The 20,850-nt window shown below is 31.7% G+C and overlaps 1 long non-coding RNA gene across 1 annotated transcript in view; it reads right to left on the bottom strand.

The window, feature by feature from the left end:
* Window positions 1-20,850, bottom strand: part of LOC107519699 — a 110,396-nt gene that overhangs the window by 60,003 nt on the left and 29,543 nt on the right. The window contains exon 2 of the long non-coding RNA XR_001599148.2: window positions 953-1,087. This is a non-coding gene — a long non-coding RNA (uncharacterized LOC107519699). The remainder of the gene's footprint in view (window positions 1-952; window positions 1,088-20,850) is intronic.

The raw sequence follows: 20,850 nt of genomic DNA, 5'->3' as shown, positions 1-20,850 counted from the left end.
TTGTGAAAAGAAGAAAAGAGTAAATTCTATTTATTAATTAAGAAAATTCTGCTTCTAATGTCACAAGTCTTCCTTCCATTCCCTTCTTTGCCATGACTTCACTAAGAATAAAGTGTATGTATTTCCTCATGTCATTGATTTTGAGTTCTGCTTCATGAGCACAACATACACCACATTCAAGCAGAGGTTTTTTATTAGCCTATGTGGCTTAGCATGGCCTCTTGTCTCCTGTCATTCATCATGAAAGGAGCCTTCCCTGCAATAGATTCTGCCCTTTTATCCAGGTCCCAGAAAGAGTGATGCTTGAAGCAACTATACTTACATCCAGCTGACTCTCAGATCTGTGAGTGAGAGATACATTTATTATTGCAAACCATTACAAATTAGCCTTTTAAAAAAAATGTAGCATTATTTTAGCAATAGCCAACCAGCACAAACTTAAACAGAGTTTCTAACTAAAAATTCTTAAAACTGTGCAAAAACTAGCATTTATTATGACTCTTTCAAGAGAGGTCAACTTTATGCAAGTTTGCAAACTTCTGTTCGTTACAGAACTTTTTATTTTAGGAGTCATCTCAAGTAACTTTTAATGGCAAAGTTTACTTGCCATAAAAAATGCATAATGAACAGTTAGCAAAATATTGTGTAAAACTATAAGAGACTTTTGATATAAACTAAAAAATTACCAATTAACAATAAGGCATTTCTAGTCTAATTATAAATAAAAATAATAATAACTAGACAAAGTCAGGGGGGCAAATTGAATACTTGGTAGAGCTGAAGGCTATGGAAATTTGTGTAACCCATATCTTGGGTTGTTAGTTAAAACTATAAAAAATAAATAAAGATGTAATCTAAGTTTTCAAAAATAACTCTATTAAGGACTCTTTTACATGTCATGTAATTCACTCATTTCAAGTGTATAAATCAATGATATTTTTCATAAACTTACCAAATTACGCAACCATCATCATAAATCAGCTTCGGAATATTTTCTTCACTTCGATGTGTCCCTTATGCTGTTGATTTTCTCTCTTCCATCCAGTCAATCACCAAAACACTTTCTTCCTCTAAAGATTTGCCCTTTCTGAGAATTTAAAATAAATGGAATAATATAATATATGATTTCTTATATCTGGCTTCTTTCATTGTGCATATTTACAGTATGTATGCATACTGTGTTTTTTAATAGTCGAATATTCTATTGTTTGGTCATAATACATTTTGTTTATCCATTCAACAGCTGATGGACAATTGGGTTATTTTTCATTTTCTGGCTATTACGAATAGTGCCTATAAGAACATCTATGTGCAAGTCTTTGTATGAATATGTTTTTTTTTTTCTCTTGGGTTGATACCTAGAAGTAAATTTCTGGGTGAAGAAGTAATTTAACTTCATGGAGTTTTAGTCCATTAGAAAAGACAAACACCATACACAGAAAGTGTTATGATAATGGCTATGATAAAGCGTTATGACAATGGCATACAATAAATTTTATGGAAGCAAAGCTGCAGGTTCGAGGAAGAAGTAATACCTGAGTTGAAAGCATATGGGTAAATAAAAATTATTAAAGGAAATAGGGTAGAGAGAGTTTTCTAAATCAGCAAAGACAGGAAGAGTTAAAGGCGCAATTTGTGAAACATGACGAAAGCCATAAAGTAAAGCAAGAGACACGCTGAAGGATCAGGTTATGGAAGTGGGGCTGCTGCTCATGATTATGCAGTTTGTCCTGCAATTGCTTCATCCGTTGCAAAGAAGCAACTTGTTTTAAGCTCCAAGATGCTAACTGGTAAGCCTGCTGTCTACTTGGGGTAACTTTTTAAAATCATCTTTTGGGAGCTAAGAGATATGTTTTTAAAAATTTGCACAAGCAATTATACAATACAGTGGTGCATGGAAGGTCTTATATATTACTGAAAGGACTTTGGGTGTTCCGGTTTAGTGTTTTCCACATTTACTCAAGTCTAGTAATACATATGAAATGAATATGCTCACATGATAAACTAAGATAAACATGCAGCTTCTCCTGGCTTGGGGCACTACAGAAGACATGGACCCCTTGCTGTCACCCTGAGAGGGAAGGACATCAACATCTAAGCATACTTGTAATTCCTTCATGAAGCACAGTAAAACAAAGAAGATGTAATTATCAATAGGTTTTACAAAGCATATCTTACCAACTGAGTAGCATATTCTGTTAAAGCAGCTTGGCCACAGGCAAGAAGACAAGCTTGAAGTTGGCAAGACATGAGGGGAGAAGAAAAATCAGGAAGTTGATTCCTTAATCCAGGAAAAGCATGATAAATGCCTATACCTGACAGCAGGTGTAAGAAAGAAAAATAGAGACTGAATTTAGCACTATTTAGGAGACAAAATTGGCATGGACTAATGAAGAAAAAGAAAGAGTCTAGAATGACTCCTACTTTATTTTATTTGGTAAGCTAAATTCAAGATGGATATTGTCACTAAGATATAAAATGGAGGAGGAAAAATACATTAAACAAGATAGTTCGGATGATAAATGTTACGATCTATAGTAAAAGAACAATTGCGTATGTCATAACCTGACTTGAATTATTAATAATTTTATGTGCAATGGCAATGGAAGAATTTTCAAACATCAAAAACTAATTCATGAAGTGTTAGCAAGGTGGCAGAATAGGTGTTTTCTACCCAAATCCTCCCCATAGAACACTGATTTTTGACAACCACCCATGGAGAAGAACCTGGGAGTCCAGTAGAGAAGTTCCAGCACACAGTGCAACATAAAATTTGAAAACAAATGCATTAGGGTGCATAAGAACAGTTTCACTTTATCTGCTTACATTTCCCCATGGCAGCACAGCTCAGTGCCACGAGAGAGACCCCTTCAGCCCATGATTTATCCTCAGGGCTGGGGAGGTGGGGCATGCACAGTGATAGCATAGGGAGTGCTGGCTTCCCCAGGCCTGTGAAACACTGCTGAAGAGGTTCACCTTTATCTCACCTCACCCAGAATACTGATGTGATCGGCATGACTGAGGGAATGGAAGAGGTTGGGAGGACAGTAACCAGAACTCAGAATTTATCAAAGGGCCACGGATCTTACTAACCACTATGCAGACTCCATCAGGAAGCCTTCACACAAGCAGCTGGGGATACCTTGCTTGCATCTCTTGCCCAAATGGCCATGAGCACCCCAGTGCTCCACCTGCCTCCCTTGCCTCCCCCATGGTTGGGTCCACATGCACAGTGGGAGCGAGCCTTTACAGACAGCCTGGGAGCACACACAGAAAGCCAGCCCAATCTGCAGGATTGGGAGAAAGAAACTCCAAAAACCAAAAAGGAGTAAGAAGTGGTGAAATTTCCACAAAGTTTTTCTGTTTCTTAAACTCTGTCTTTCACCAAACTCACCTGACCATAATGTGTTGCTTGGCCAAAAAAGCACTTACCAGTTAACAAGAGCCATTTTTCTAAGAAAACAGTAAAAATGAATCCTTACTACATTATTCTAAAGATAATCTTGAAGAAATAGGTGGAAATAGTAAAATTTATTTTGAAAAATAAGTGCTATTAAGGATTTATATGTTCTCACTAGTTTTAAAATACATGTAGTGGAATGAATAATTCTTTTGAAATATTAAATGATTTATTTTTGTCTCAGGTATGGATATGACAGGAAAATCATTAAACATTAAACAAGTCTCTGCTTTTCAATTTCCAAAAGCCAAAGCTATCAGTGTCCAGATGTCAAGGCTGATATAAAAGCAATGCTTGTGTAGCAGGTGACAAGGAGGTGTGCTATTTTACCCCATTCCTATCCGTATGCCTTTGAGACTGTGTAAACCCCTTGAACATAGCAACTGCACTGAAGAATGAAAAAAGAAATCTTGGGTTTACTGAAATAAATGAGTCTGGAAAAATAAGGTATTAAAATAGAAATGCAGTCCAGGAAAAAAAAAATGAAGTAGTAGAGGAAAGAATAATTATTGGTGCAAATGATTTATTTTAACAGTCTTTCACCAAAACAGCACCCATGCTGTTAATAAAAGCTCTTCCTTGGCAATGGATCTTCTTCTTATAGCTCACTTCCATCCCAGGTTAGAAACTAAGGCCCATTTTGGAGAGCTGGGCCTCACTCATCACCTCTCCTTAGCAAGAGTGGGATCTTCCTGCACCAGAACACCTGGTGAGAGTTTTTGCACTCCAAGGAAGCTCCTATGCTGGGTGTTTTCATCAGGCATGCCTGTTACTTCTCCAGGGGGCTTCCTAGGCAGAAGACTGAAAACTTCTCAGCTCCTGTTTCATCACTGAAATAGGTTTTTCTTCATGCGTAGCAATAGCTGAGTATTTATCATGAAGGATGGAGACTGGTCACAAGGAGTAGGAGAAAACTTCAAAAAAATAATTTTGTTTACCTCCTATGTAGTGAGCACCCAAGAAGAGATTATGGAAAGGAGCTTCCAGGAATATTTTATTTTAAAGTATCATGAATTCCTGTATTTCCTCTTGACTCCCACTCAACACTAATAGTTCATCTCATTCTTCCAAAAGCAAGAGAAACAATGAGACTTTTTGCTAGAAAAGTGACTTTCCCTGTCTCACCCTACCTCATCCCTCTTCACATCTAAATGATACCAATTCTTATGGATTCAGTGTCTCACGTTGCTCTCGAATTCATCACATATTAATTCCCATTGCTCTACATTAAGCCCGAGCTGTCACTTAGGCTGTTGAAAAGGCCTTTTAGTGTTCTTTCCCCACTACTTTCCAACCATCCTTCGCAATATAACCACGATTTTCCTTACAGCAAAATCTGAAACACATTGCTTTTCTTCCTAAGTCTAGTTGGATATTTATTAATAATTCAATATATAAAATATTTTAAAAAGAAAAACTGCAAATCTATTATTTAATAAATAAATAAACATGAAAAATATAATGAAATATGTAAAAGACTTCTATAAGAAAAATTATAAAAAGCATTTAGTGCTAGTAAAGAAAACCTAAATAAAGAGAGAAAGATCTCTCTTTTTCAAGGATTGCAAAAATCAATATCATAAAGACTGAACATGTTTCGCAATCTATATATACATGCCAAGGGCTCAAATCATGAAAATATAAAAAATTCCTGCAATGCAGTGAGAAATAGAAAAAAGATATTAAAGAAATTTAGGCAAGATACCTGAATAGGCATGCCTTACTAAGGTTTCCCAAAAGCTTAACAAGTATAAGAAAAAGTGGACAATTTATTTGTAATTGTGAAAATATAAATTAAAATCGTGATGATGTACAATATACATTTATCAGAATTGCTTCTATTTAAAAGACTGTTAAAGAGTATGGTGAAATAGAAGCTCTCATAAACTTCTCCTGAGTGCATAACAGTGACACTTTGAAAAAACAGTGTTACCTTGTCTACTTAAGCATAGATGTACTCTAAGACCTAGCAATTTTACTCCTGAATGTATGTGTATGTATCCTACTGCAAGCACATATACACCAAAAGACATGTATAAAATTATTCACAGCAGTGTTATTTACAGTGTTATTTACAATAGCCCCAAATAGTGTTATTTACAATAGCCCCAAATAGTGTTATTTACAATAGACCTAAATTTAAATAGCCCAAATGTTTGTCAGTAGCAGAATGGATGCATTTTGTTTTCTTTATCCAATCTAACAATATTATTTAGCAAAGAAAATTAATGAAGTACAGCTATAGGCTCAAACACAATGTTGAGTGAAAAAAGCCAGAAACACAATAATACATACTATACGATTCCTCTTGTTTAAGATTCAAAAAACAGACAAAAGTGGACTACAGAGTTAGAGATCAAAATAAAGAATATAGGCAGAAGCAGGAAGGGGGTAGGAATTTGGAAAAGGCCCGAAGTCTCTGGGGTGTTGACAATATTCTATTTCTTTATATGTTGTAGTCACACAAGTGATTTCTTTGTTTTGGTTTATTGGACTGTACATATATGCTTTCGCCACATTTTTACTTACATACTTCAATTAAAAAGTTAAAAAATAAGAAAATGCAGTTAGACAACAGACAATAATATTTATATAGTCCCACAAACATGAGTTTGAGTATTAAGACTTATATGTGCCACAGATATGAAATGGCTGCAATAATTTTTCCTCACTCAATTCTATTCCCTCCTGTTAAATGATAACAGTAATTTTAGATAATACTTGTTGAGCACTTACAGTGAGTAAAAGCACTATTCCAAAAACTTTATATTCACTCATTTAAAGCTCACCTCGGTCTAATGAAGTTGCAAGTATTAGCCCCTTAATAGATTAGAAAACGAAGGTACATTATGTAACTTCAGGGTAAAAACCTAATTAGAATCACAGTCAGAGCTGTATCCTGGCAATTTGCCTCAAGGTTAAGTTTACTTAACCGCTATACTGTTCCCTTATGTACATCTCCTAATCATCTCTCTAGAAGCAGAAAAGAGAAAAGTGAGCACTTTTTTTTTTTTTTTTTAATTCTCAAATTTTAATTCAGAGGGAAGCTAACTGGTTGAGGTGAGAAGCATATAATACGTGAAATGTTTCACTGGGCTAGAAAACCCTCTCCAACCACAGGGAGTGTAAGTGGCAGAAACTAAATAAACATATCTCTCTGACTGGGAGGTCAAAAATGAAAAAGACCCTGAAAATGAGCAAATTGTCTAGAACAACATGCAACTCAAAGGAAGGCCTGTAAAGTATTTTTACTGAAGTTGAATCAGAATCACAGCAGGAACAACATCTAAATTTCACCCCAGCACATGGTGTTAAGTAAGGTTCTTGCTACCGAAATTTTAAGAGATAATTCTTATGCTTTTAGAAGTATAATTGAATATTGAAAATATTTTTTTTAAAAAAAACCTTCCAACTAATTTTATGGGCCTAGCAGAACAGTAAGCAAGATAGAGAATCCAAAATAAAATATGATTTTTTTTTTACTATAATAAACACACAGTTCACAATGCCCCCACAATCACATACAAAAGTCCTTTATGATAAGTAATACTGTAAACGAGTTAAACTACATATAAATGTAGAGTTCTTGCAAGTACTATAGTATATAAAATAAAGACTTCGTATGTATTAAATATAAAGAACAACAACAAATAATTTCAAAGAAAATTTAAAAAATTTAAAAGAGCCACAGATACGCATGCAAGTTTAAAAATATATAAACAGAAGTAAAATATGTGAAAATGTGTTCAATCTTAGTAGAAACAGTAATTAAAACAATAATAATAATGACCATATTGGTAAAAATTTGAAAGCTTGATAATATTCATATCATCAAGAGTATAGAAATTGGAACTCTCATAATATCTTGAAAGGAGTATAAACTCTTCTAGCCTCCAGAAGACAATTTGGTAGTACTATGAAAACTATAAAGTCCTTAAATGTAACTTTTTTACTTTTAGAAATCCATCCTAAAGATTTATTCCTGTGTACACTATGATATATAGTATACATCAGGAAAGTCTGGTGGCACCTTATATAAGACTTAGGTCTAAGTGTAGTACATAAGGTGAATATTGAGTAATAAGAGTATTATTTGTGAAAATATCACGGAAGTTTTCATTTAAAGGCTTACACAGCATTTCTCAGCCAGTCCAGCAGAAACTGAATTTCCTTTGGCTTTTAACATATGGTTTCACATCTACTTGGTCACCAAACGAATTTAGTGCTCTTGAATTTAGAAGCTGTATGATACTAACAACTCTTATCTACAAAGAACAGAATCCTACTTATCATTATGGTAATATTCTCTTACTATTAGAGAAAAGTAGAATTGAGATCCAATGACGGGATAAACAATCCATATGCAAATGTATATGCACATCAAAGCATATGTAAATAATTAGGTAGACAGCATTACCTATAATATTTAAATTAATTCTGACTTTATTATTAACTTGTTTTGTGTTCAAACAGCCCTCACCCCATATATAACTAAATATTAAAAATTATGAATTACCTAAATAAAATGTTACTGAATTATTTTCGATTAATTTTAATTTAATTATTATTACATCATTACCATTAAAATTGTGAGGCAGATAAAAGTAATCTTTTAGAATTATACATACTCAAAAAGAAAACTTACCTCACCTTATCATTTAGGGACCAAAACAAACTTCAATTCGGGATGTAGAGTATGATTTCATTTATGTAAACACAAGTCCCAAAGCCCAAATCGAACAGCCAGGATAAAAGCTTAGCCAATGATTTGGAACTGTTAGCTCTCTGATGGTAACTGAGATTAGACAAGTTCACCATAACATTTTTTTCACCATAGCTATATACCTCATTCTTGTATATGTACTCATTCCTCTCATTCCTTTAGTAATCTCATCTCATCTCATTGGTTTAAATGTTAAATGTTAAGATTTTCTATTTATATCTCTAATACAGTCCTCTACGCTAAGCTGTAGACCTCTCTACCTAAATGTCTATTGGAGACCTTTCACATGGCTGACTAATATGTCCTTCAAACTTAACATGTTAAAAAACAAACTCAGGGGTTTCCTCTCAAAACTTCATCACCTGTAGTCTTCTCCCTGCCAGTATATCAAAATTATGTTTCATTTCCAAAGGAAAAAAAATTTGGAAATAGCTGGGTTTTATCTCTTTCTCATTCTCCATTTACTGTCAATAATTTCTACTTCTAGCCTGATTTTAAAAGAATTGTAGATTCCTTGACTTTTCTGCTTTTTTGGGGTGTGCCATTTTATTCATTCTCCTTACTCTACATACTATGAATGTCTTTCAGTTCTTGTTTATCTTCCTTACTTTAGAACTCTCAACTAATTATTATTTGGGATTGTAATGTCTTCCTTTACACCAGAATTGATTGGGTATCCACTCTCATAGCAGTCTGTGCTTCACATTAAAAAAAAAAAAAATCCACTTCAATTATTTGTTTCATATCTGCATTCCTTGTTTCGCTATAAATTCTAACAGTGAAGATCATATCATTTATAATGATCACCATTTCCAGCATATATAGTCAGCTTTCAATAATTTCTTCAATTAATTCTTTCATTGTAACACATATATATATATAACATATATATATATAACTGCATCACATATTTATAATGACATATACAGTCTTTCATGCCTTCTAATCTATTATATAATTTATCTATTTTATATGTTTTAAAAATTAATAATCCATCTCCCTGCATTAGAATATTGGATATCTATGGACAGTGGGTTTTGGGTGTTTTGATCATATATGAATTCAAGCAGCCAAAATAAGAATATGCTCAGTCCAAAACAAAAAATTTACCAAATACACAAGAACCCAGCCAAATTACATTATGTTAACTTTATAGAATCCCTATATTCTTGAAATATTTTAACATATTGTGATTTTCAACTAGAATTATCTTTTCTCTCCATTTGCAAATCTCCTAAACTTTGTAACATTCCAGACTCAAATCAAAAACACCATGTACATGATATCCTGTTTAATTTACTTAACTGTAAGTAATCCTTTCTGAACTTCTATAATAACACATTATTAACATTCACTACATTTCCTATACAAGACATAAAATAATTTTGATCTAAAAGAGCTTATAACAAAACTAGGGAGTAGGGATCAGAAAATAATGGGAAAAGCATAAGTAAGAGAATGGCACACAGTATCAGATAATGGAAGTAGAATCAGGAAAGGGGTAAGGTCAGAAAGAACACTACTGCTTGAGTAGGCCCTGGAGCCAACTTGATTATAAGTAATTGAAAAAAGTCAAGTGAATGATTTTCTTCCTAAATTTATTCTCCTCTTTTTCCAGAGAAATAGACTTTTATTTAGACATTTGAACAACCAGCTAAAATCCGTCTTTCCTCCTTCACCTCTGGCTGAGTATACACATGTGCCTTAAGTTTGGGTCAATAGTGTGCAAGTAAGGATGTTATGTACATCTACAACTCCAACTTAAACTCTTTTTTTCTAAGTTAATCATTTTCCCCTACCCATGGGGTGGAATGAAGATGTGGAAGCAACTCAATTTTGACCGTGTACATGAAGTTACTAACTGTTGATTATTGAGTGTCTTTGGAGAGCAAAGCTCCCCAATAGCCTAGACTGAAAAAAAAAATATTATATTAGAAATAGATTTTACTTATTTAACATGGTATAATTTTTTAGGTCTTTGTTGTTGGTGGTGTTGTTGTTGGTTGTTGTTTTTGTTTCAGAAGGTGAAGTCTCACTTTAACTAATATAAGAAGTGATATCCAAATTAGAAAATGCAGAGAAAATAGAACCATGCATGACAGATTCAAAGAAAATGAGAGAAAAGTATTTTACTAGGTTCAGAAGAAATGGTTTTAAAAAGCAACCTTCACCCTACTCCACCTACTTTGGCAAGTTAAACCTTAACAGATTTTCAGATCTCAGATCAAGCATCACGTACTTGGAAAAAGTCTTTCCTGCCTTCTTTTCTTCTAAGTTTAATCAGTGTCATTAGCTAGCATCCCGTCATTCCATATCCCAGCTTGATTTTATGTCTCCGTCACATGGTTATTTCTTTTTTATATCTCCTAATTAATTGGCAAAATATTTATTTTCTTCCTTTTTTGCAAAAACATTAAAACTATTAAAACTATTTTCCTATTTTCCAGTGCTAAATTCAACCTTGTATCTATCTGATTTAGAAAGGTATTGATGGTGAACCCAAGGGATTATTTTACCTTTCCAGATCCATCTAATTTCTGTTTACGCACTTTTGGTCATTCACAGAGCCTCCTTACCTCTCCCACAAAGGGGAAGTAAGCATGCTTAAGTCTTCCCCTTACAAGTCCTTAATACAGAAATACATTATACCTTAATTATTACTAATTGTAGTGAAAAAAATATCATTAAAAAATACACACAAGAATTATTTTAATTGCTATATGCTATGTAGTTCTTATATTCCTTTCCTATATTAAACTGAATTTTAATAGTTTACAGGATCGATGTTCAATGTATTTTGTAGTAAATTTCATATTTAATAACTTGAACATAGTTGGAATTAGAGATTTTACTTCATGAATATTTTTGGGAATAGTAAAATATATATAATAACATGTTGATTTCTCCTATTGCAAGATTTGTTTATTGAACACAATTTAATAGCAATGTCTAATTTGCATGATAATAAACATATGAAACTCTAAGAAAATATTGTAGTGACAATCTGTAACCCTAGATTATTGGCTTTAGAGCCTTCCTCTATGCAACTTTTTAGCTCTTATGTAACTTCTAACCACAAGATTTGTGGGAAAACAAATCAGGCTCTGTGCCTGTTGACCTAAGGACAGATACAAGCCCGTGTTCCTGGAGTTCTACAAAAGCATATTGTAATGCAACTAAGAGTTTATTTTATTTATTTTTTATTTTTTATTTTTTATTTTAATTTTAATTTTTAAAACTTACAGTTGACATTCAATATTATACTAGTTTCAGGTGTACAGCATAGTGATTAGACATTTATATAATTTACAAAGTAATCCCCACAATAAGTCCAGTACTCACCTGCCATCATATGTAGTTATTACAACATAATTGACTATATTCCCTATTCTGTACATCCCCATGGTTATTTTGTAACTGTCAATTTGTACTCCTTAAAATCTTCACCTTTTTCACCAATTCCCCCAACTCTCCTCCTATCTGGCAACCATCAGTTTGTTTTAAGAGCTTATTTTAAAATTACATAATTTTATCCCTACATTGTGCATTATATTAAAAGTGACAGTTTTATAGTTGTTTACAATTCAAATAGAGCAAATTCATAAGAAAATATAGTCTGAAAGTTTCAATAAGTAAGTATGCAGTTATATTTCAAAATTTTCAAACATAGGCTTATTTATCTCATTCTGAAACCAATAAACTTATTTATGTGGAATGGTAATGTTATTTTTTTAGGGAAACCAACTAAACTACCATTTAGGCATTATATATGACTATATGACTTGCTACTCTAACTATAATAACATTTTTATTTTTTATCAAAACTCCCAAAAGCTTCATGACAACTAATATTAAAGCCATTGAAGCAAAGTTTATATAATTTTGGAGTGGATTTTTAATAAATCAGTAGTGATTTTCCATCTTTTTATCTACAGGTCTAACATCTTTTAAAGGATTTAATTATTTGGAGTCCTAAAGCTACAACCCTTTCCCATATATCTATTTCTTTCCATTGTTTCATTAAAAAAATAATAAAGTCATCCTTACATTCCATGTGAAATAACATTTTCTCTTCTTCCCAATCCAAATATACTACCACCCTGGTTCCAGAAAATTGTATAAAAAGTGACTAACATACAATTGGATTCTTTCTCTAGGGAGTTTGGAATGGAGACAAAACAATGCCCAGTACTTTAGTTATGCATGATTGATCTGTAAAGCGAATACACCCTCTCTCACACTGAGATTCCCACTTTGGGTTGCTTTGATTTTTCACATGGTAATTTTAGGCGGCTTATACAGAAATGGGATGGCAACTCATGCACACAGAGAAAGAGAAGAATCTAAGAGCTTAACAGAAAGACAGAAGTGTCTTTTTAGCCATTGAGAAAACTATATATACTTTATGAAATTAAATTCCATTTTCTAAAGTAAATGTACATTTAGTGAAAATAAAGGTTTTTTATATTTGTGTGAACCTTTTTAATGTCTGGATTAATAAAAGACATCTGAATTTTCCACTGTTTCTACACTCAGTCTGTTGGGATCTGTTGTTTTTTGTTGAAGTGTATGGGGAAGACACAGCCTTCTACAAATGCATATTTGATAAAAGGGAACATCTCCTAAACCCACGGAAAGGATCTCAGGGTCCTCTGAGATGCCTCACACCACATTTTGAAAAATGGTGAGGAACAACACAAATTATAAATAATGAATGCAAAATACTCTTAAAGAACAATTAAAGTATACAAATTTAGAGGGAGAGGCTATCCACATTAACCTTGTGAGTCAAATCAATATTATTTTCAGTTTGAAAATGAAGGATGTGAGGTCTATGAGCCTAAATCAAGTGTTCACGGCCATTGAAAGAAAGGAACCTGGCCTAGTTGTTTTCTGCTTGTTTGTTTTCTAGAGAATATATGATGGTGAAAAGTGATTGGACTTTCCAAGACTGGGTGTGACTCCATGTCAACTGCTAATTGTATGACCTTAGTTACTTAAATTATCATCATTTAAGCTCAGTTTGCTAACAAGCAATGGGAGAAATTTCAATAGGTCTGAAAAAACTTACACCACTTGTTGAGTGTAGGAACTAATATATGATACAACCTTAATACATTGTTTAGGACATGGTGAATGCTTAGTAAACGGCAGGTGTTATTTTATAAAATAATATTTATCTGCACATTTAAGTACTTTTCAGTATATAACACCTCCTGAAAAGAGGACTAGAGATTCAAAAAATGGAAAAGATAATCTCTATAATTTATATTTGTGAACGCCACTTCTGTCAATTTATCCAAAGAAAATGAAAACACTAGCTTGAAAAAAATTTTTAATGCAGCATTATTTACAACAGCCAAGACACAGAAGCACCCTACGTGTCCATCGATGGATTAGTGGTTAAAGAAAACGTGGTATATATATATACATATATATATATATATATATATATATATATATATATATATATACACACACACACAATAGAATATTATTCAACCACAGGAAAGAAGGAAATCTTGCCATTTGCAATAACTTTGAGGCTATTATGCTAAATTAAGTAAGTCAAACAGGGAAAGACAAATACCCTATGATTTCACTTACCTGTGGAATATAAAAGCAAAACAAACAAACAATCCAAACTCATAGATACAAAGGACAGATTGGAGATTACCAGAGGTGAGTGAAAGTTGTCCAAAGGTACAAACTTGTAGTTATAAAATAAATAAGTTATTGAGATGTAATGCACAATGTGGTAACTATAATTAATGATATTGTGTTATATATTTGAAAGTTGTTAAGAGAGAATATCTTAAAAGTTCTCATAAGAAAAAATGTGTAACTGTGTAATGATGGATGTTAAGTAGACTTACTGTGGTGATCATTTCACAATATATACAAATATTTAATCATTGTGAAAAAAAAATCATTGTGTCAGACACCTGAAACTAAGATGATATATGTCAATTGCATATCAATAAAGAACAAAATCTTGAATTATTTTCTTGTTCATTTTACTCACTATTTTAATCTAATTCCTGAGACTTATAGAGTTAATACTTTACAAAAAATGACTTTGCAAATTAAAAATTTTCAATATTGTACTTTTTGATTTTGATTGATGTTTAGATCTATTTGAGAACAAGGCTCCATAAAAGAGTCTTTTACATCAGTTGTATATTTTGTTTTTTTATTCATCTCCACAGAGTGATTACAACTCAAAGCAGATATTACATTAGCGGGAAAAAATAAATTGGCATTTTCTGTTGATAAGAATAACACATTTTGTCTGTTTAATAATTTTGATTTTCACATTATTTTTCTGTTCTGAAACTCTAAATTCATAAAAATAATCTGCATTTCACATAATGCTAACGATTTAAAGGTTACAAGTTTTAGAAAGTACCGTTCAACTAAAAATGCATTTTAATTTTTAAAAACTATCTTAAATACCAAAGAAAGTGTTTTAATGTTGAATTTATTTATTAAATCTTATACTACCTTATTCAATAAACTTCAGCTTATATACATGTAATAAATAAAAGGAAAATAGCCATCTCAAACTAAGATGAAGGCGGAAAGTGTTAATATTTTTTAAATGACTTCGTAAAGAAATGAGGTATTAAATTTCGTAATTAAAATTTATTCTTAAGATCCTAAAAAGTTGAATCAAAGAGTAAAACCTAGTTATAAATATATCACAATGTATTTGATTTGAAATTCTGAGGAATTCAACAATTCTAATCATAATTGTTAATTGCAGATATTAAGCCTGTATATTAAAGATTTTTATTATATTGCATATTCTCAGCAAAAAAAAGTGTAATAAAACACAGAAAACTATCTACATAAGGAATTAATACAAGCATGATGACATGCAAGAATATTATTCACCCACTGTCCACTAAAATTCTAACATTTAAGATGGCTTGGCCATTTATACTTCAGTAAGGAAAATCACATTGAATAATTTCTTAAATGAGATGGTACCTGTGGGGGCCCAGCACAGCCTGCCCTCAGATATTACACAATAGCGTATTGATTATTTTGAACTAAAATCCCCTGAGAAGCCGCAAAACCAGAACGAGCTCTCTGACTCTGCTCTGTCCCCCTAAAAGCAGGAAATATACCCCCACAATAGATATCCACCACACTTCTGCAGGACTGAGAGATCAAGAGACTTACAAAATCCAGAGTAGAAAAAGTGAGTAAACAAAGTTTCTTACACTTTTACTAATTTACTGCCCAAGCCCCCATTTTGTTTAGATTCCTAACTAATGAATAGTCAAACCTGCTTAGATCCCTTTCTAAAAAGCTCTGAATTTCTGTGTCTTAGCCAATTTCTTACAAATTTATTGTTTCTTTATCTAAAAACTATAAAGAGTTGCCTAGTTTGCATTTCTTTCAGCCTCATTTTATGAGCTAAGCATCATACTGTGATTCTTCTATGTACATGCAATTTTTAAATTAATTCAGTCTTGTGTCAATTTTTTCATTTTATAACTAGTCTAGCCATAAAAACTAAAGCGTTGAGTGAGGGAATTCTTTTTTGGCCCCAACTCTTCCACTGAGGCTGGTAGAAAATCATAGGAATGAGAGAAAGTGTGAGTAACTTTGATTATAATAATAATATTTCATGGAACTGATTTCTGCTCAGAAAGAACATGATCAAGTGGAATACTCTTTTAGAAAGAGGGAAGCTAGATGGGGAAGAAGGAGGCTGTGGGATTTTGGAATATTGCACAAGGCATTAATTTTCCTTCAGTTTTTCTTCTTTCCCCTAAAACTAACACAGAATGAAGGTGGTTGAGAATTTATATTTTATAATCTATCATTTTATTACAGCCTTAGAGGAATCATTTTTAGATCAAATTTCTTTGATCTCTTAGAGGTATACGTATTACCTTCACTTTAGAAAACTTAGTTACTTATTTCTGAATGGTATTTTTTTCCTCTTAAAGACACTATGATATTAAAAAGTATCTATGTATCTTTCTGAAACACCACACGGTTAATTGAAAATAAAGAGCCGATATTTAAAAATTAATGAACTCTCTGAGCATTTGAAATAACCAACTCAAGCCCTAATATTTAAGATTCTCCTCAGCACCTAAATGGCAAAATCAAACAGAGTAGGGATGATCTGTCCTATTTTGTATCTCCAGCACAGCACAAATTGCTTGACAGTAAATGTTCCATGTTGATAACTATTATCACATGTTAAAAGACTGATGAGAAAGAATAGTAGTACATCCACCTTGTTGTCAGAGCAACAGAACAAAATAATTTAAAGTGTTAAATTCATTTCTCCTAGATTGTGTCCTCATTAAAAGAATTTTCTAGGGGTGGTACATAATTTCTGTTTGACAGCAAATTGCTTACCTTTTTAAGGCACTAATATGTTTGGCTTACAAGAAACATTTTCTTTTCTTTCTTTAGTATATATATGAGTGTATGTGTTTTTGTTTTTTTCTATCGAGTTCTAAAAAATTTCTTGATTGTCAAATGTTGAGATAACAGGAGCTCATAAAAATGTATTGATGAATGACATAGCTTTAACAATTTCAACCATATATTCACAAACAATCTTAATTTAGTAAATTTTCTTCTTTTATTTTATATAAATATGAAAGTGAAAAAAAATATGTATGATTCCGAGAACAGTTTCTCAAGGCTGAAGAGCTGACAGGCCACTTTTCAGTTAGAAAAATATCCTAGGTATTTCTTCAATTCAAATTATGTTATAATATTAATTAATGCTTAAAAACAAAAATCTTGGGATAAACTCCAAGTTATTTTGGGGATTTATAACTATAAAATCAAAGGGAATTTACAAATTAACTACAAACACAATTACACAACCCATAAAATTAAAATTAACCACATAATTTTAAGGTGATGAATCATGATATGTTGCTAAGTTAATTTCCACATTCAATTTGAATATGATATATTCCTATAGTAAAAATTTATTTTGAATTTCACAAGCCTGCCCAACCCTGAGCCATGCAATATTTCAATTTCTGTTTTTCTCACTTTAACATGCTTACCAAACCTTCGTTTCTGTAGTGTCCTATGGATATAATTTGGACAGATACACATTATATGCAACTTTTATATCTCATTCTTTGTATTAACTTGTATCATTTAAAGTAGCTTAGAGCTAATGAAATCACAAACCCAAAGGTAAACAATATATAAAATAACAGACCTGTATTTGGTCATATAAATGGCACAAAATATGCTGATATAAAATTATAATTAAATTATGATCAAAATGAAAAGATTAAAATAAAAATGCTGGTAGAGAATTTGTAGGATCTAAAAAATATACTCACAGACCTTTATATGTCTGGAGTAGTAAGTTTAAGAAACACTGTGTGGTAGACATGGAGAAAAATATTATTCAGAACCATTTTAGTTGTTAGGAATCATTTTAATTTTACCAGAGAACATTTATGAGTTGATTAATTAAACATCTGATCTACTTTTTTTTTTCCAGAAAAGAATGGTGAAATTATAATTTTGGACCCAAGTCATAAAACATAATTTATTTTACCCCATAATGTAGCTGAAAACTCTTCATTTTTAATAAAGATAGTAGAAATTACTTCAGCAAAGTCATTATTTTATTTTCAGTATATGAATATAAATCATGTAAAATTCTTTACAGTAGTTTCTCAATATTACAATAATAGAATTATATAAAAGCTCAAGAGTAATATTTGACTAGATATTTCTAAAATTAATGCTGAATACAGGTGCTAAAGGAAAAATAGCTTTAATTATTGAAGGAAAAGATTTGGAACTTGTATGGAAATGGTGAAGGGACTCTGGTTACAGTTGGGGCCTTAAAATATTTACCTTATTAGTTCTTGATTACTCCTAATTTACTTCAAGACCTTTAAGTCTCTTTTTCCTTAGTGGTAACATCTCCCTAGCACTAGCCTCAGGCTCATATTGATCATTTAGTTCCTATTCTAACCAAAAAAGGGAGAAATAGTATACGTTATTTTTTGCTTAGTCATTTACTCAAAACACTAGAGAAAATTTGCTCTTTCAGACATTTCAAATATTTCTGTTTACATAATGAGTGATGTTTTCTTAATATCAAAAGTAAAATATGTTTCTTATAAAAGTGTTAGTTAATACAATCATAACATTAAATTAATGGAATTCTACCATTAATGGATTATATTATCTCAATCTTACCATATACCGCAAATTATACCAAGATCAAAATCTCAATGTTTTATGCAAGTGTAAATCTTTTCTATCTGACTGTAACCTATATTTCCACAGGTCATGAAATTCCACAGTTCATTTTCCAAACTATTTTAAAAATTAAGTCACATTTGTAGTAAGGACACATTTTTTACTGGCTTTTGTTCTCAGGAGCTCTGCAGGAAGTGTGTAACTTTTCAAACCTCCTCCCTATTTTTTTTGTTTTGTTTGTTTTGTTTTTTTGCTTTTACTCTGTTTTTTGTTTGTTTGTTTGTTTTAACTCAGGAGACATTTCCACAAGCTCACAAATATGTTCAAGAAACTACTGTCTCAAGTATTATGTGCTTCATATACACTGTGCTTCTGAGCAGTGCTACATCTGCTCAACTCTTATTGCTTTTTCTGCATGTACCATATTTTCAAGGCAAAGTATAATTTTATGGAGAAGTCACTGCTTCTTCTAGACACAGCCACTGCTTACATTAAGGGTAATCACACAAGTTATTCTTATCACCATGGCTGTCTCTGACAATGTGAAATTTTACCTGAATCCTATGCCTCTATAAAACAGTGATTGTTAAACAAAACAAAACAAAACAAAACAAAACAAAACAAAAAAACATATATATATATATATATATATGCCTTACTGCAAAGAATCACTTTTTTATATGACTTAGATAAGACTCACAGATATCCCCCTTGTTTACTCATGAGAAGCCAAACATAGATCCTCCAAATTTTTATTCATTGCGCTATAAAAAATTAGCTGGTGAGCAGTCACCCATGCTTGGTTGATGGACTTACACGCCTATGTATTAATTTCTCTCAAAAAGTATTCTTTGGGATTAGAACTGAAAGTTTTGCACTGAATTCAAATTTTTAGAACTATATCTACTATGTATTTCTCAGCATTTTTGATATATACTATTCTTAAGGTGAGGGGAGATATCAATAAAATTTAGTAATTTATAGTTCTTTCAAGTTCTATATCCAAACGGCTATTTTGAATAAGTGGCATTCTAAAAGGAAAGAGAAAAATATTTTTAAAAAAACAAGGGTGAAGGATCTTTTTATCTTTTTCACTGCCATAGCTTTAATTTCTCAAAAGGATGAGGCATATTCAATAGTCAATATCTATTTGAATGAACTAAGGAAACCACTATGTAAAATAATAATATGTTTCAGAAAAGAAAAAGACATCAATTCTAAGTTACAACTGAGAACATATTAACTCACCTAGTGTTAGGCTTTCTATGTCGTGGAAGAGACAGAGACAGAGACAGACAGAGATAGACAGAGACAGAAAGAGGCAGAGAGATAGAGATGAAGCAGAGAGACAGAGACAGAAAGACGAAGACAGACAGACAGACAAAGCTATAGACAAATGACTTTGTCTACAGACAGATAGACAGATCTATCTGGTCAAGATTAAGGCTGTAAAAGCCAAACCAACCAAATTTAATAATGCGTAGTCTTTGAATCTCGGTAGAACAAATTGACTATAAAAGTCACTTTTTAATATTAAAATATTCTCAAATATAGAATTGATATTAAATAATATAGATAATTTGTCTCAATTGTGTTAGCTGTGATATGGTATTATGCTAAAAGAGAAGAATTTTTTTTTTGTACAGGAGATGCATGCTTGAGGGATTTAGGAAGTGTCAAGGTATCTATAATTCATTTAAAAATGTAAAACAAAATAGTATAGCTATTGAAGTAAATATAGACAGTAGTAACATTTGCTGAAATCAGATTTTGGAGATGCACCTGATCATTGTACTATTATTTATATTTTTCTGAATGTGCAAAAATATTCATGCTTATAATGAGAGAGAAGAGAAAATATTTTAAAACATTAAAAAAATTAAAAATTTATATTCCTTTCTCAAACCCATTTCGGAAAGAAAAGACATTTAAAAAGTTCCTTTAACAAATGTGAAACTTCTGATAGAGGCTTAAGTGTCATTCTAGACTCTTTACCGAAGGAAACACCAAAATACTTTAGCCTATTCACAATATACAAAAATTAGTTTTAGTAAAACCCAGAAATATTTAATATTCTTTGACTAGCAAATATTTTATAAATTCACTATATCTTTATCATAAAATTTGATGTTATAGGTATGTGTATGTGAAAGAAACTTTGATCATTTTCTTAGGATAAGTTCCTACAAATAGAATTATTAGGACAAAGATCTGAACATTTTGAAAGTTCTTAATTAAGATTACTAAATTCCTTTCTAGAAAATAAAGACATTATCGTAAACTGTAATCATCATAATGGTTATCATTTATGCAATTTCCTCTATGTAGGCATTACATTCATGTCTAATTTTCTTATTCTATACAATAGCTTCATTAAGTAGATATTATTACCCCAATTTAACAGAATGAAAAACTGAAGCTTAAATAGTTTTGGTTATTTGCAACTGCA

This window comes from Rousettus aegyptiacus, unplaced genomic scaffold, assembly GCF_014176215.1.
Source record: "Rousettus aegyptiacus isolate mRouAeg1 unplaced genomic scaffold, mRouAeg1.p scaffold_m13_p_11, whole genome shotgun sequence".
NCBI lineage: Eukaryota > Metazoa > Chordata > Mammalia > Chiroptera > Pteropodidae > Rousettus > Rousettus aegyptiacus.
The sequence above is the reverse complement of the archived record's forward strand: the minus strand, read 5'-3'. Positions and strand labels throughout refer to the sequence as shown.